Source organism: Podarcis filfolensis (genome assembly GCF_964270895.1).
Source record: "Podarcis filfolensis genome assembly, chromosome: 5".
Classification (NCBI taxonomy): Eukaryota; Metazoa; Chordata; class Lepidosauria; order Squamata; family Lacertidae; genus Podarcis; species Podarcis filfolensis.
The window spans coordinates 37,908,091-37,924,996 of record NC_139608.1 but is presented as its reverse complement, the minus strand read 5'-3'; the positions used below and the strand labels follow the sequence as shown (position 1 = coordinate 37,924,996).

Below are 16,906 nucleotides of genomic sequence, written 5' to 3'. Positions count from 1 at the left end.
TTAGGGGGGGCAAATCCACGTGTTAGGGGCACAAATTACTTGCCTTGCCCCGGGTGCTGACAACCCACGCTACGCCACTGCTCCCAGTCGGCAGTCTAGCTGCTGCATTCTGGATTAATTGAAGTTTCTGGGGCACCTTCAAAGGTAGCCCCACAACAAACCTCGAGAATCATGTTGGCTTACTGCTCCTTCTCTTGCACATGCCATTTTGCTAGCACCACTAGCATGTCACTAAGGGACTTCAACTTAGTGCTACATTGAAGTCCTCCCCTTATGCCTCCTCATTCTGTTGTCCAGATACTAATTGTTGATGAGCAACTTCAAGGCTCCACCTCTCCCTTCTTAGGGTTCTTTATCTTTAAATACTGAGACTGAGCTGGACAGCCCTTCACTTTAGAGAACCCTTTCAAATGGAAGAAAGGTGGAATATAAATGGATATTACAGCTTTATTTGCGGGGTAAGAGGTCAGATTTCAGTGGGAGCTTGGGTTGCAAACTATGACTTCACAATGCTGTCACACAGCTTGGTTCTGTTCTTGGCTCATAGTTGTGCCATTAAACTGACAACTTGGTAGGCATTAGTTATAGAAATGGAAAGTGTGGAAGAGACCAGCTTCTTCATTTGGTTGCCACTACCCACTGGCATTCATCTGAACACCTCCACTCATCTCTGATCTATATTTTGTTCCTTCAAGGCAACTTTACCCCTTGTTTACTGTAACACAAAGTAGTCATCCTGCAGCTCGTCTATCTCGATGTGGGCTTCTGTAGCAAGACTTTTCACATTGTTGTGAAGTGAGACCACTGATGCTTGCTTTTGTTTTTAAGGTGCTGTTTCAACATCATACAATTTCTCCAGGTATTCAAGGCACTGTGTCAATGTATTGTGAGTTTGTAGGTGCCAGTATCCCCTAAATTCCTGGGTCTGATAGATATTAGAATTCCATCAATGCTTGCAGTGCTAACATTGGCTGCCAGACACTGGATTTAGCAAAGTGTTAAGACAGGCCAAACCACTTTCCTGAGTTCAGGAGATTGCTGAAAGATGGGCCATTAACAGAGAACAAAGACAGGGAAGATGGGCTATCAGCAAAGCAGACTCTGTGGCAGTTGGCAAATGGGTGGATCCCTTACCTGAGCTCTGAGATAGTTAGCTGAGACAAAGCAGAGTGGAGAGTTTAGGGTTGCAGTTGGGGATGATGTAGGCTGGAGGAAAATGGCTTCAGTCTGTTAAAGGCTGCAAAGTGGACCGAGAGTAAGAGCCATGGCCGGTATCTGTTTTGATCCCAAGTTGTGCCTATGAAGGAAGCAAGACCCTTTTGGAATGCTGTAAGCCCCTTCATCATTTGACTCAGGTTGTATAGATGTGTGAGCAAACCATATATCATAAAGACACCACAGTCTCCACTGTTTCCAAAAGGAAACATGAATCCTGGGTAAGCACCTAGTCCTAGAACCCTGGAATCTTGCACGGCTTGGAGACTGGGGTGGGTGGTGTGTAACAGTATTATTTGTTTCCTTTCTGAAATTTCTGTTCTCAGCATTGCTAAAAATGACTTGGGCTGATCTTCCATAGAATTTGTACAGCTGACATTGTTACATTCCTGTTTCTTCACAGCAATCTGAAAGATTCCCATCAGGTTATGCAGAAAGCAAACATAACTAAGTGGGGAATTTGTGTTCTTTCTCACTGAATACTGCCCACACAATCTCCACACATTCTTCTTTCTCTGAAAAGAAGTATGACCTCAGTACTGGCCAACATTGTAATGTGTGTTCAATAGCAGGTAGAAGTGACAAGCACTTTGTTGGTACATGCCGAAGGACATCTTTCTATTTCATTTTTACAAACTCAGAAAAGGACATAAGAGATTCTACTTTCTTGGACAAGGGGAAAAAACCTCACTGTATACAGTAGTACCTCGTGTTATGGACAGAATCCATTCCGGAGGCCCGTCCATAATGTGAAATGCCCGCAACTTGAAGCGCTGCATCTGCGCAGGCGTGCAGTGCAATTTGGTGCTTCTGCACATGCGGGAAGCACAATTTAGAGCTTCTGCACATATGCGAGCAGCGAAACCTGGAAGTAACCTGTTCCAGTACTTCCGGGTTGCAGTGGGACGTAATGCAAAAGACGCAACATGAAGTGGACGCAACACGAGGTATGACTGCACTTGGGGGTTCTGCAACAAAACTCAAAGCACTCATCCAATGTTTGAGGCAAGTATGGATTATATGATGTTTGCATCTAATTTCTATCAAGTACTCATTAAGCTGCTTTAATTTCTGATACACTGATCTGTGCTTTTCCAAATTTACAGAGGCATTGTCAGCTCCATAAGAAGACATAGAATCATAGAATCATAGAGTTGGAAGAGACCACAAGGGCCATCGAGTCCAACCCCCTGCCAAGCAGGAAACTTAATACATACTTAATACAGAGACCATTCTCCTGTGGAATGATGGCGATACATATCACAGTTGACTGACTTGTCAAGTCATTGCAAAAAACCAAGTTAGCCATGCTTAATTCTGTCTGACACAGAAAAGTAACAAAGACTTACTAGGAAGACTTTCCTCTGTCTCATGTTGCAAACAACAGATTCAACTGAAAAAACAACTGTGTGCCATCCAAGTCCTTACGCAAAGGTTCTAGTGATTTGGGCGCCAAAATGTTTTTCTGTTGTGCTGATTGCTTTTGTCTGTGCGCAAGATTGTGTTGCTGTTGCAATTTCAGAATCGGACAATATTCTTAGAAGCATTTTGCTTGCAGTCTTGGCTTGCATAATTTAAAGGGTGTGAAGTTCTGTGGTAAACCTGCCCCACTTCTGCTATTGTAACCAGATTTTCTTGGGGGATAAATGGTACAAAATGATGAAATCTGTTGAATTCTTTTCTGTTGTTTTTCTAATTCCCTAGGCTTTCTGTGTGGCTCCTTACAGCTTACCCCTCTCTCCTCACCCCCCAAAATATTTAACTGAAGACCCTTGGTGGCATCCAGTCTTCTCTGCTGGTAGCTGTGTTGACCTTGTGAAACCAGCTCCTAAATGCATTTTGCTTGCACCATTCATCATTAAAACCACACAAATGCATCGTCTTGTTCACTGTGCTACTGTAATGTTCTTCAGTGACCACCACTACCTCTCCCTCTTTTGTTTCTGTTTACAGAAGGCTTCTCTGCACCATACTGTACTCTGGATGAATGCCCAGCTCCTTCATGCTGCCTCTCCTTAGACTGTCTCAGCACTTCTTCTAGTCTCCTAACTCCACTGTGCACTGGTCAAACTCCATTTTGCAACATTGACTTGGGACTGGTTTCCATGGTTTGGTTCTCTACTGCTCAGGCCTGGCAGCTGAGTCAATCAATGATCCCCTTGTAGCTGTGGCTCAAGGTGAGTAGTGATGGCAGGGCAAGAGTCCCTTGTACCTGTTCCTGACCACCACTTTCTAGTGTGAGACAGCAACTGTGGCTGGTCAAATCTCCAGGATTGGCCTCAGAAGATTCCTGGAGCTGCAGGTTGATGCTTAGACTCTGGGCCAAACCTGGAGGGCTGGTGACTCTAGTGGGAGGGGAATCATAGATCTGTAGAGTTGGAAGGGACTGTGAGGATCAAATAGTTCAACTCCCTGTAATGCAGGAATCTTTTGTCCAACTTGGGGCTCGAATCCACAGCCCTAAGGTTAAGAGTCTCGTGCTCTACTGACTATCAAAAGTAACATTTTCAGGCTTGCTTTTGAAAAAACGTACGATTAAAGTGTCGAAAAGCAAAGAATTTTAAAAGCAGGCATTGTGGTTACATGAACACATGAAGCTTCTGTATGCCAAGTTCATAGTCCATCTAGTTCTGTCTTGTCCACAATGACTGGCAGCAGCAATGATGCAGGTAGGTACTGTTAGACTCTACACTTTATGGCCTTAGTACCCTCTCTGCTCTATAGGTTTACTTCAAACTGTGGCCATGCTGTGTTTGGGGGCCCTCCTACTCATTCCATCGAGTGGGGCCCTGACCTCCTTCTCCAAAGTCCTGGCCTGATGGCACTACTGGGCATGGCTTTCCAGGATTTTGGACAAGGGTATTTCCTCACCCCAACTGGAGACACCAGAGATTGAACCGATGACCTTTGGTATGTGAAGCAATTGCTCGACCACTCAGGTACGGCCTTCCCCTTATACCTAATAATAACCAGAGATATGCATTGCACTTTGTAACTCTTGATAAGAAGAGGGTGTTCCTGAGAACAGATCATATGCAATCTAAAACACAGAGGGTGAGAGAGGTCTCCTTGCTGGTGCCCTGACCGTTATTTCTTCTATCCTGTGTTATTAACTGAGCTAGGAATGTTATGGGGTTTTTTCTGGTTAAAACTCTCAGTCTAATTATAATCTAAAATTAAGTTTTGAAAACCGGGCAAACTGTAGAATGGATGTGTTATAGTCCAACTAGCACATGTTCCAAATAATTGAAAAACAGGAATTAAGGAGGCCACACAGAGTTCTTTCTCAGGCAGTGATGCATTGCAACAAAATTCTGCTGAGCAGCTGGTTAGCTCATAAAATTGCTAATTTGCTTATATTGGGATTTACAGTGTCTGCTTCCTGTGGCATTGGCCAAGATGAAATCCCTAGCGAAGAGAATCAGTTTTGACTCTTATCTCTTCTTTATAATGTACTTTTTCAGGGACATTAACAATTAAGCAATTAGTGAGGTTAAATAATTTATACATAGATATTTCAGCCAAAGAGGATTTTTATTTGAGGCATTGCCTCTGGGAGGAATATTATATCTTCCAGATATCTTGCATTTTTTTTAAAGGAGGCATTAAGATAAGCAGTTTTTGCATGACCTACTAGTGATTCTTATTTGTGCATGGTGATACATTCAGTATTGCATCCTGTAATCTGTCAGTTTTTATTTATATATTTTTACTTCATAAAATGTATACACCGCTTGATGGTAAAAAATGGAACCTCAAAGTGGTTATCTATATCACATACCCTGAATTTTTCATTAAGAAGCTGGAAACTGTCCCATAATTTTCCTTCCCTCACCACTGCCTTGCTCTTCCTTCTCCTTTCTTTATTGGCAATTTAGAACATTTTTAAAATCATTGCGCCCATGCAGGATACCTTGCTAATTCATTTGAGCAGAAGGTAAATCTGGCTACTTCATGACCCTCCATTAAGGAAGAATCTTGCATTAACTGGATCGGAATGTGTACAGGTGCCAGTTCACAGATACAATTGCACATCTATAGCAGCATTCTAGAGAAAAATAAAGAAAAACTCAGCCCCATAAAGAAGGATGCATACATACACAAAGATTACTACCAGGATAGTGATGGATGAAAACTGACTTGAAATGCAGTAAAAGTGTGTGTGTGTGTGTGTGTGTGTGTGTGTGTGTGTACCCACTTCCCCCACAAACTCTGTTTCAAAAAGAAGACAGATGGGTCTGATTTTCTGCATTTTGGTGCTTTAGTGGTTTGGTGCTGTAAGATTTATACCGAGATCACCAGCGGAATTTGGGAAGCCGTTAATCAATGTATTTTCAAAGAGCAAAACTTGCTTTGTTGCTTTCCCAGGCAAGTCATTGAAGAGCACCTGAAAATGTTAAGTGCACAGGATGAAAGGAAAGATATTCATACGAAGGTTTTTCTTACTCCAAGTTGCCCTGTTTGGAATCTTGTCAGATTTTGTGAGATCGAAAAGGCAACCAAGTGATTCAGAGAGAGAGAGGACTGACTTACAGTTAGCAAAATCCATCTCATTCCAGCAGAAAGCCTGTCTGCTTTTAATGCAGCCAAATTGCCCACATGAAGCCAGATGATTTGTGAAGCTAAATGAGCCAATGATAGCACAGACTGAACCGTATTGAGGTATGTTGTAGCAGGTCATGTCAATCCGATTGTTCATTAATTTGCCTGACTCACTGGATGAGAATTCAATCTAAGCAAGAACATGGCGCTTACACTCATCCCCCTCTGAGCTTATAAGGATAGAAAGGGAAAAGGTGTATGGTTCACTTTCTTTGTAAGCCAGCTTTGCTTCTCCAGGTTGCTGCTGAGGCCATATTGCACTGGCTGGAGAAAGAAATGCAGGCAAGGAGGTGGTCAGGTGGGTTCAGCAGCTTGGCATCTCTTAATGAGATCCATCTGCTTGGGATGTACAGGATTTGGCAGGATTCCTGCAGCCCTGACGGCCAACTCCTTTGCCAGGCTTTTAAAATGTATAATCATAATGGGGCTGTAATTGGCACAAAGCACTGAAGGCTTTTCTGGCTCAAGTAACAAGTATAACACTATGGCTGAGTCACAGGTGCAAAACACCACGGTGCATCTGAACTGATCCCTGTGATCAGTTTTTTATTGGGGTTGCTGTTTCTGCTTATTAAAGGTTATGTAACATGAGTTTGCCTTGTGCCCCCTGAGTAGCAAGAAGCCAGGTATTTGGCTTATTGAAACGCTATGAAGTTTAGGGTGGCCATATGTTCTGCTTTGCAGGAATCCACCCTCCGTTTGATGAGCTATCAGAGGAAAGTCCTCTATTTGAAGGGCTGTCTGGACCTAGATAAAAAAATGTAAGGTGGGAGAGGAGGACTCCTGAAGTTGCCCACTGTAAGTGAACATTTGGACAACAGATTGAACAGCAGAATGCCACCTGGTCACATTCTTCCCCACTAAGAGTGAAATTTATTTTTTTATTATTATTGAAATTCTATCTGTGAATTAGCAAATGCAGAACTTATGCAAATCTGCCCACTTTTTGGTCATTTAGATTATGTCTTCCATCCTTTTTGGTGATGCACAAGCAGCCGGCTAATGAGGTTCCAGACAGCCTATTATGTGTTCAGTGCCTTTCCCAGCAGAATAATGCTTGAAATCACATAGGATGAAAGGGGCAGCACTATATTTCACCAATTTCTTACACAAAAACATTGCTGCTATTTGTTTTACAGGCTATTGTATTTTTTAAAATAGGCTTTTATATGTAACGCAATAGACTTTTTCTCCCTTCTTGATTTTATGCCACGCTTTCTGTTTTCCAATGTTGTTAGTTGCTTGGAAACTTCTTATGTGCCAAACAACTCATAAATTGACTAAATAATAATAACACTTGGTGTTCTAATCCTACAGCCTTACATGGCACAGCTACAGGCTGTGATCCCATGTGCTCACCATGTGGAGACTGTAAAAGTACTGCGTGAACGATGCTCACTGGGAGTGCTGAATGAACACAATTAATAAAATCTCCCATATGGACATATTATTGAATTTTAATTTCAGTACTGATTATTTAACTTCATTAAACAGCACCTGCAAACGGACACACGCTCAAAGTGGCTGGCTGTCGGCAGCAATAAGCTGACTGGAGATGTCAGAAAGCCAAGCAACAACTGGAAATGCACTTTAAGCTTCCAACCGTTTGCAGCCGTGTCTTTGCCTACATCACATAGGACAACAAGTGTGGGGCAGGTGGACGTGGTTTAGAGAAAATGGCCTCGTGGGCCAAATTGGGACCCCTGAGGGAAAAGATGTGCTTGTTTCCCTCCCCTCCCATTGCTAAACAGCAGGTGTATAGGGACCCAATCTGATGTACACCATGCTCTGTTTGGATGAGGGGAGGCAGGAGAGAGGGAATTTAACCCTCTGTCCCCATAGTGGTCCCCAATCCAGCCCGGGGCCCCATGTGCCAGCAATTTATGCTGGACAGAAAGCTCTCATTTAGACAACTGGGCCAAAACAAACAAGATGAATTTTAACAGGGAGAAATGTAAAGTATTGCACTTGGGCAAAAAAAAAATGAGAGGCACAAATACAAGATGGGTGACACCTGGCTTGAGAGCAGTACATGTGAAAAGGATCTAGGAGTCTTGGTTGACCACAAACTTGACATGAGCCAACAGTGTGACGCGGCAGCTAAAAAAGCCAATGCAATTCTGGGCTGCATCAATAGGAGTATAGCATCTAGATCAAGGGAAGTAATAGTGCCACTGTATTCTGCTCTGGTCAGACCTCACCTGGAGTACTGTGTCCAGTTCTGGGCACCACAGTTCAAGAAGGACACTGACAAACTGGAACATGTCCAGAGGAGGGCAACCAAAATGGTCAAAGGCCTGGAAACAATGCCTTATGAGGAACGGCTAAGGGAGCTGGGCATGTTTAGCCTGGAGAAGAGGAGGTTAAGGGGTGATATGATAGCCATGTTCAAATATATAAAAGGATGTCACATAGAGGAGGGAAAAAGGTTGTTTTCTGCTGCTCCAGAGAAGCGGACACGGAGCAATGGATCCAAACTACAAGAAAGAAGATTCCACCTAAACTTTAGGAAGAACTTTCTGACAGTAAGAGCTGTTCGACAGTGGAATTTGCTGCCAAGGAGTGTGGTGGAGTCTCCTTCTTTGGAGGTCTTTAAGCAGAGGCTTGACAACCATATGTCAGGAGTGCTCTGATGGTATTTCCTGCTTGGCAGGGGGTTGGACTCGATGGCCCTTGTGGTCTCTTCCAACTCTATGATTCTATGATTCTATGATTCTATGAAGCAGATTCGTGTGCACACCCCCAATTAGTTGCTTGCAGTCACAGGTGTGGATCAGGCCCACTCTGTGTAGCTGTTCTGAGCCACAGTCCTTGAATTCAAGCCGTGGCTGCAAAGCAGCGCTCTTCTTTTGCAGCCCCAACTTGAATTTTAAAAGTATGGCTGCAAAATTAATGGGAGCGCACGCTAACGTGAGCTGCCAAGTCTTCCTTTGCAGCTGGTGCGTTTTGAACCTGGGGCCTTTTTCCCATCACCCTGGAGGGCAGCAGGAACAGGTGCCAGGTTCAGAATGTAGCAGCTGGGAAGGGAGAGTCAGGAGCGCACTTAGGGTGATTCCCCCTTTGCAGGCGCGGCTTGAACTTCCTCCTGTCTGACGTCGTTTATAACACAAGGCATGGGGAAAGATGGCGCTGAGTCACCCAAAATGGCCTGCGGGGCCTAATCAGGGCACGTGGCCGGAGTTTCCCAGCCCTGGCCTAAAGGATCCCGGTTCCAAATGACTAAAATGTTTTCTTCCGAGAGTAGGAGGGCTGACCTTTTATCCCTGTAACTGGGTAGGCTTTAAAAAAAAAGGAACCCTGGGCTTCTAAGAAGAGTGCCTCAGGAGGATTGAGCCAAGCGCTTCCCCACCCTGCCAGATGCACCGTAAAAGGCATTGTTCTTCAGCTGGCCAGGTTAGCGCAGCAATGACAGTTCCTCATAAAACACAGAGAGGGACAAAACCCTTTGCCATATGCTGAGGGATGTCTGTGTAAAAAAGAAATGGTTTGGCTGTACACCAAGCTGCGCAGTTTCCAAATAGAGTCTGAATCCCAGCGAGAGAAGTTCCAGCTAAATATAGCCATGACAAGAGTTCAGAGTTGACTTTTTTTTCATCAAGTACACTTAAAATAACCTGGCAGAATCTGGTTCCTATGCTACAAACCAGAAGTGAGTGTGTTTGTTGAGGGGGGGGGGGATTAAGGGGCATTTCCACCAACTCAGAGGAAAACAAAAGAAATGGAGATGAGCAGATGGTGGTGGAGGGGGAAGAGGATTCCTTTTCTGATAGGGATGCCAGTCAATCGAGAAAGGAGCAACCTAGGAAGCTGCCTTATTCTGAGTCAGACCATTGATCCATCTTTCTCCGTGTTGTTGACATGGACTAGCAGTGGGGCTCTGGGGTTTTATGCAGGAGACTTTCCCAGCCATACCCTGAGACCTCAGTGATTGAACCTGGGACCTTCTTGCACACATGTGCTCTAGGTTCATTGGGCTGTGCATAGGAGACCTCAGGGAGCTGCTACATTATAGCTAGGGATAGGGAAGAAATTTGATTCAGTTTGCATTTAAAGGTGAAGCTTCCTAATTCCCCACTTCCGAAATGACACGTGAAACACATTTATCATTTGAAAGTCGCGCTTCTCCAAATTTTTCAGCACAGTTCTCCTGCCAAGTAATGCACACAGAAATGCATAGACTAGGGTGAAGTGTGCATAGAACGCATATATTAGCGAAGATAGCATGCAAAATTGAATTATATCACAATTTGTTTTGTAGAAATATGTGCATTAGGTGCAAAACTGCAAACAAAAATGCATAGATTCAGAAAAAATTGCACAAAAATGCTGGTGATTTTTTATGAGGACTTCTTTTAAGAACAAAAAGTTTGCACACCTAAGTGGAAATGTGGAGGACTGTCTTTCAGGTTGGAAAAATGATAAATGGAGAGAAACCGAAATGGGCGGATTCTGCCATCCCTAGTTATAGCATATACCAATCACCTCATGAGAGATGGAGGCAAAAAAGGTGGGTTTCCAAGGCTGTAGTTTTAAAATGAGTGAGAGCTGCATTTCCCTGCCACATATGATTCACTTGCAAAACACATTCCCTGCGGATATTGTGAAGGTCACTCATATAAGTGGCTCTGAAAAGGAAAAAATAGACAAATGCTGTGAAGATATGTCAATTGTGAAGGACGTTTAGGCAACGTCAATAGGAGATGCAGCCTCATTCTCAGTTCATTTAGGGAACCCTGAAGAAATTGGGAATGAAGGACAATCCTTTTCAACTCAACTCACTGCACACTGAACAGGTAAGTAAGGCAGAAGAAAAGAAAGAGACCCAGAGGTTCTGTCTTCACTTTTTAGCTCTCTTCTGTCCTCACATAACCCAGGATTGTGTAAACAAATGACAGAAGCTAGTTAAAGGGTTTTAAATCTTTGGATAAGTGATGATAAAACTTAGGGGTGTTTTTTTTCTGATCACTGTTACGATGGCCAGAAGCAAATAATAATAATAATAATAATAATAATAATAATAATAATAATAATAATAATGGTCAGGGCTACTGAAACTTTCCCTAATTGCGCAGAAGAGGGAGTTTCAACAGGTGTAGCTTCTATGACAAGTAACACTTGCTGAATGTCCCTTTTCTACACAACTATTAAAAGTTCAGGAGCCTGTGCTCTTTTGCATTTGGTCATCCTACTCTGTTATTGCAAAAACGCTCTTCTTCAAATGCAGCACAGGAGAAATAATGAGGTTCTTCCGGTGTCCTCGCTGTTCAGAAAATTAGAAAGAATTATTAATATACTGAGGAGTTTGCAACAGCAGCCAACACAGAGAAGAGACCTTTCCTTTGAAGGAGAAGAAAGGCAGCGAGAAGAAGGGAGAGCTTTCAAATGAAAGTCTTTACTAGGACTCAAGGCTTGCAGGGGGATGAAACATAAGCTATTATAAAAGAATGTTCCTGACCAATGGCAATGAAGTGATATATGTACATCCAATAATAAATAAAACTCCCTTGGTGTTTCTATCTGCTATGGATAAAAATACTGCTGGACAAACCCTCTGTAAGTGCAAAGAAAACACTGTGTTTAATTTATAGGGTGCCAGCTATATTTAGCCAGCAGATTTTATGCGGGACTGCAGGCTCTTGGAGCAAATAACTGAAATGCTGTATCTAAAGCAAAGGCTCTTTGACACTGCCTTAAGAAAAATCCTTTATATCCCCCTCATTTGAAGAGAAACATACAGCAAAAGGTAGACCAGAGACCAAGCTCATGCGCTTACTGCAAGGAAGTTCTGAAGTAAAGTTGATAGGCCACTAAGCCATGGTGTGCAGTGTACTAAATATTGTTTGGAAACCAATCCATGGTTTGTGTTCTGCATGCACAGCAAGGTGCATGTTGTGTGTTTCTTTCCCAGCTCCTGCAAGGATCCCTGGGTGCTATCCCAAACCACTCAGCCTTGCCCCACTGCTGGCAAAGTGGCACTTTGTTAGGGTTAAAAAGGTAAAGGTAAAGGTACCCCTGCCCGTACAGGCCAGTCGTGTCCGACTCTAGGGTTGTGCGCCCATCTCACTTAAGAGGCCAGGGGCCTGCGGTGTTCGGAGACACTTCCGGGTCACGTGGCCAGCGTGATGAAGCTGCTCTGGCGAGCCAGCACCAGCGCAGCACACGGAAACGCCGTTTACCTTCCCGCTATAAAGCGGTACCTATTTATCTACTTGCACTTAGGGGTGCTTTCGAACTGCTAGGTGGGCAGGAGCTGGGACCGAAAGATGGGAGCTCACCCCGCCGCGGGGATTCAAACTGCCGACCATATGATCGGCAAGTCCTAGGCACTGAGGTTTTACCCACAGCGCCACCCGCGTCCCACGTTGTTAGGGTTGCCATATTTCAAAAAGTAAGGCTGATTGCCAAGGAATTGATGCTTTTGAATTATGGTGCTGGAGGAGACTCTTGAGAGTCCCATGGACTGCAAGAAGTTCAAACATATCCATTCTTACAGAAATCAGCCCTGAGTGCTCACTGGAAGGACAGATCGTGAAGCTGAGGCTCCAATACTTTCGCCACCTCATGAGAAGAGAAGACTCCCTGGAAAAGACCCTGATGTTGGGAAAGATGGAGGGCACAAGGAGAAGGGGACGACAGAGGACGAGATGGTTGGACAGCGTTCTTGAAGCTACCAGCATGAGTTTGACCAAACTGAGGGAGGCAGTGGAAGACAGAAGTGCCTGGCGTGCTCTGGTCCATGGGGTCACGAAGAGTCGGACACAACTAAATGATTAAACAACAACAACAAAAATTCCTGACAACTACAAAGCCTCCGGGTTTCCTTGGACATTTTGCTGATTTTTACATCTGAAAACCAGGACATGTCAGGAATTTTCCTGACGTATGGCAAGCCTACACTTTGTGTGCTGCTTTGGTGCAACTGGATGCTCCCTCCCTCCCAGCAATACAACAGAGGAGCTTCCCCTCCTCCTCTTCCTCACTGTCCCTATGTATTTTGCCTTTTGTAAATCATTCTACTTTTTGCAAAATGTGGTCAATAATATGGTGGTTCCATCTGTTATCCCTGCTTTGTTATCCCTGCTTTCACCTGCAGATACACAGGGAATTGGTTTAACATCTAGGATGGCTTATTCAGTTTCCCAGAGGGAAACAGAAGTCCGGAGAACATGGACTAAGCCATGTCTTTCAGAGTTTGGCATAAGGTGAAGCAATCAAGTATTGGAGTCAACTACTTGACCATCAACATACATCAGTTATATCACTTGAAAACTGTTAGCATGTATTTTTGTTTGGCAAGCTAGACACATGGAGGCTGAACCTCAAAACCCCCACCCAACCCAAATGGCTTCTCAGTTTGGTGAAACGAATAGTCTTCAGTAGAGTGGCCAGATGCAATGAGTTTTTGTTCCCCTTAAGCTACCAAAGAAGAAGAAATGTTGTCAAGTGCAGGGTTTTTTACCATGCTGAAAAATCAGCATGTGTTGAAAACCCATCTTCTAAACAATGATGAAAGGTACGAGAGTCCCAGTCTCATTCAGGTCACCATAGTTTTCACATAATCACTTCTCTCTCAGTTTCAATCTCAATCTCAATCTCTGTCCAGAAGGTGAAACTCTGGATCATGAGAAGAATTCAACACGCATTAGTCCTGTCTTACTCATATAGTGTCATACAATGACAGGCTGGAATGTCTATACCAGGCATAGGCAAACTTGGCCCTCCAGATGTTTTGGGTCTACCACTCCCACCATCCCTGACCACTGGTCCTGTTCGCTAGGGATGATGGGAGTTGTAGTACCAAAACATCTGGAGGGCTGAGTTTACCTATGCCTGGTCTATACCAATTAAGCAGTGGGAGAGTAGGAATCATCATGTGAAGGTATCTCAATTCAGTTGCATGCTTGTTATCCACATCTGCCTGGAAAAAGAACCAAGAATGCTGACTTTTCTATTCTGCTAACAGATGTTGCTCTATTGTGGGTAGATGCAAAAGAGGATGAAACTTGCACATTGCATAGTTGTGCAGACGAGGAACGGTCAGCAGGTATTGCTTATCATGCAAGCTGCACCTGCTGAAATGCTCTACACTGAATGGTGTAAGGGCACTGTCCGAATCTGCATCTGGCCATCCCATGCTCAGATTAAATTTATCTGCCTTCCTTGCCTAAGTCTAATCCTTTTCATGTCTGGTAGAGATCATGTGCCCTACAAAACCAGCAGTTGGTGGTGGCAGCAGCAGCAGCAGCAGCAGCGGGGAGCAGTTGTGTCGAATTCTGGCAATACTTCCATGGCTTCCACACTAGTATCCCTTCCCCTGCATTTATTTACAACAGACTGTAACGGTGACACTCTAATTAACACTTTGCCATCAGCACATAGTCGGAACAGTTCCCTAATTAGCACAGCTGAGAGAATAATGGGCAACATTTCCTGCAAACATTTGTGTTTGAAAACAAATTTAGATTCAGCTACATCTGTGACCCTTTGCATGCTTGCTTTTTGAAGATACAGATACTGCATCAGCCCTGGCTATCAGGAGCACTTGAAAGAAAAATTACTCTAATAACTCATTATCTGGGAAAGGATTTGCCAGACAGTCCCTTTGTACCAGCAGATGCTGTTGTTGAAAAATGGCATGGTCCAACTTCCCAGCTCCAAAACTGCACCCCCACATCTTCATTAGGTACATAGGCTAATGGCTTATTCTGGCAAAAGGGTGTTTTGCATGGTAATTTTTAGGGCAGACATTAATCTGATTTAATAGCCATTCCCTCCTCATAAGGAAACCTGGGATCCATAGTTCGCAGAAGATGAGTAGAGAGCTCCAACACGTAATACAGGGATAGCCTAACTTCTGTTGTCTATGCTCTGGTAACCTCTAGGCTGGATTACTGCAATGCATTTTACACTGGGCTGCTTTTGAAGACAGTTCAGAAACTGCAGCTGGTGCAGAATTCAGCTGCCAGGTTGCTCACTGGGGTAACATGGTCTGAGCACACCAAGCCCAGCCTAACTGCACTGGCTCCCAATTAGTTTCAGAGCCTGATTCAAAGTGCTATTTTTTACCTATAAAGCCTAATGTGGCTCAGGACTCCAGTACCTCAAGGCTTGCCTCTCCCCATATGACCCAACCCAGATCCTGTGATCATCAACTGAGGCCCTTCTTTGTGTGTTCCCTCCATGGGAATTCCAGAGGGTGACAATGCAAGACTGGGCCTTTTCAGTGGTGGCTTCCCACTTGTGGAATGCTCTCCCCAAGAAGGCGTGCCTGGTGCAATCCTTAGGCGCCAGGCAAAAACATTTCTTTTTTCACCAGGTCTTTGGTTTGTAATTAGCTGTGGCCTCCATTTGTGGGTGTGATGTTTTAATCCTTAAAAACAGAAGTGTCTTTTAGCTTTTTGCTTTGTTTCCCTTTATCCTGATACGTTTGTTTGTAATGTTCCCCACCAGTAAACGGCAGAGTTAAGGACCCAGTAGCTTCCCTGCTGCTTACAACTTTGCAAAAGTGTGTGTCGCATTCAGCTGAAGGTGCAGAGAAGTTTGCGTTCTCATTTTCTCTCTCACACACACATGCATAGCTAAGTGGGAGATTATTGTTTGATCCTAAGTATATATTTCTTTAGCGTGGGAGTCCTGTGTTGATTAGCAAGCAATCTGTGTGAAAGCAGAGCTGCAACATTGTTCTTAATACCACTTTTATCAATGGAACTGGTGCAGCGATCAGGCCTGGATGGACCAGTTTCAAGGATTTCTGCTGGCTACAACCAGTGGGGACCCAGCAGGGAGGAGGGGAAGCTCTTTGCTGGCAGAGTGATGCTACCATCACTCCACAAGCACATGCTGGCATAAAATCCACCTCCATCCCATCCAACCTTCCATGCCAGCCTGGCACAAAGGGAGGTTGGATTATGACCTCAGTGTGCAAAAGACTGTGTTTATTGTAAGTCTCTTTAAGACTGACTTGTACGTAAATGCATACAGAATGATCAGAGAAAGAGAGAACAGTTGGCTATTTCCCCTGAAGCATCTTTAGTGACATACAAAATCACATATCAGTGTCCAAACTAAAATGCCATATTAATTCAGTAATCATAAAGACCGCCACTTCTGAGAGCATCTTTATTTCCATCCACATGTAGGGTGGTCAGGTGAAAAAGAGGACTTTTAATAGTTATGCAGAAGAGGGAAATCCACCCTAATCACATGTGAATATTCTCCAGGAGCACCTATATTTCTGGTTATACAGTCATACCTCGGGTTGAATACGCTTCAGGTTGAGCACTTTTGGGTTGCGCTCTGCGGTGACCTGGAAGTAATGGAGCGTGTTACTTCTGGGTTTCGCCACTCACGCATGCGCAGACAGTCAAAATGACATAATGCACATAAGCAGCAAATCGCGACCCGTGCAGACGCGCAGTCACGGGTTGTGTTCGCTTCAGGATGCGAATGGGGCTCCAGAACAGATCCCGTTCGCATTCTGAGGTACCACTGCAGGTAGAAAAATAACCGCATCAAATACTTTAAAAGTACATACCTTTTTTGTTGCAATTTGTATTATTCATATTAAAACTGCTTCCTTATGATATTATTTATTATTGTTGTATGATGCAGGATTTCTGGGTTGTGTGATGTGGAATGTGTGAAGTGGGTGTGATACAGACTTTCTGGAGTACGTTGGATGTGAGGAGCTTCTATGCACCTTGCCTGTTTGCATTTGAATTCTGTGCCACACCAGTAGAGTCACTTATTTGTCCTTGGGACTAGTAAACATTTTCAAGAATGTCTTCTGTGATCTTAATTCCTTGACCATATACCGTATTTTTTCCATCTATAAGATACCCCCATGTATAAGACACCCCCTATTTGGGGGGACTCAGATTTAAGAAAATGGGGGGAGATGGCCCAGAGTATAAGACGCCCCCTAATTTTTGACATTATTTTGTAGGGAAAAAACCTAGTCTTATACATGGAAAAATAGGGTACTTAGGCTTTGTACATACCATACATTTAAAGCACCTCACACCAGTGCTTTTTTCAGGAAGTACTCAAAGGTACGCAGCACCGGCACCTCTTTTGTTGTTGTTAAAAA

The 16,906-nt window shown here is 43.9% G+C and overlaps 1 long non-coding RNA gene across 4 annotated transcripts; it reads left to right on the top strand.

Annotated features, from left to right (window-relative positions):
- Positions 1-560: 560 nt before the first annotated feature.
- Positions 561-7,260, top strand: LOC310763116. 4 transcript variants are annotated; one of them, XR_014548496.1, is made up of 4 exons: positions 561-2,220; positions 3,169-3,884; positions 5,584-5,877; positions 6,502-7,260. It is a non-coding gene; the product is annotated as an uncharacterized lncRNA (long non-coding RNA). The 4 variants fall into 4 exon arrangements; XR_014548497.1 differs by having other exon boundaries at positions 3,169-5,877; positions 6,502-6,615; positions 7,135-7,260; XR_014548495.1 differs by having other exon boundaries at positions 561-2,162; positions 3,169-5,877.
- The last annotated feature ends 9,646 nt before the right edge of the window (positions 7,261-16,906 follow it).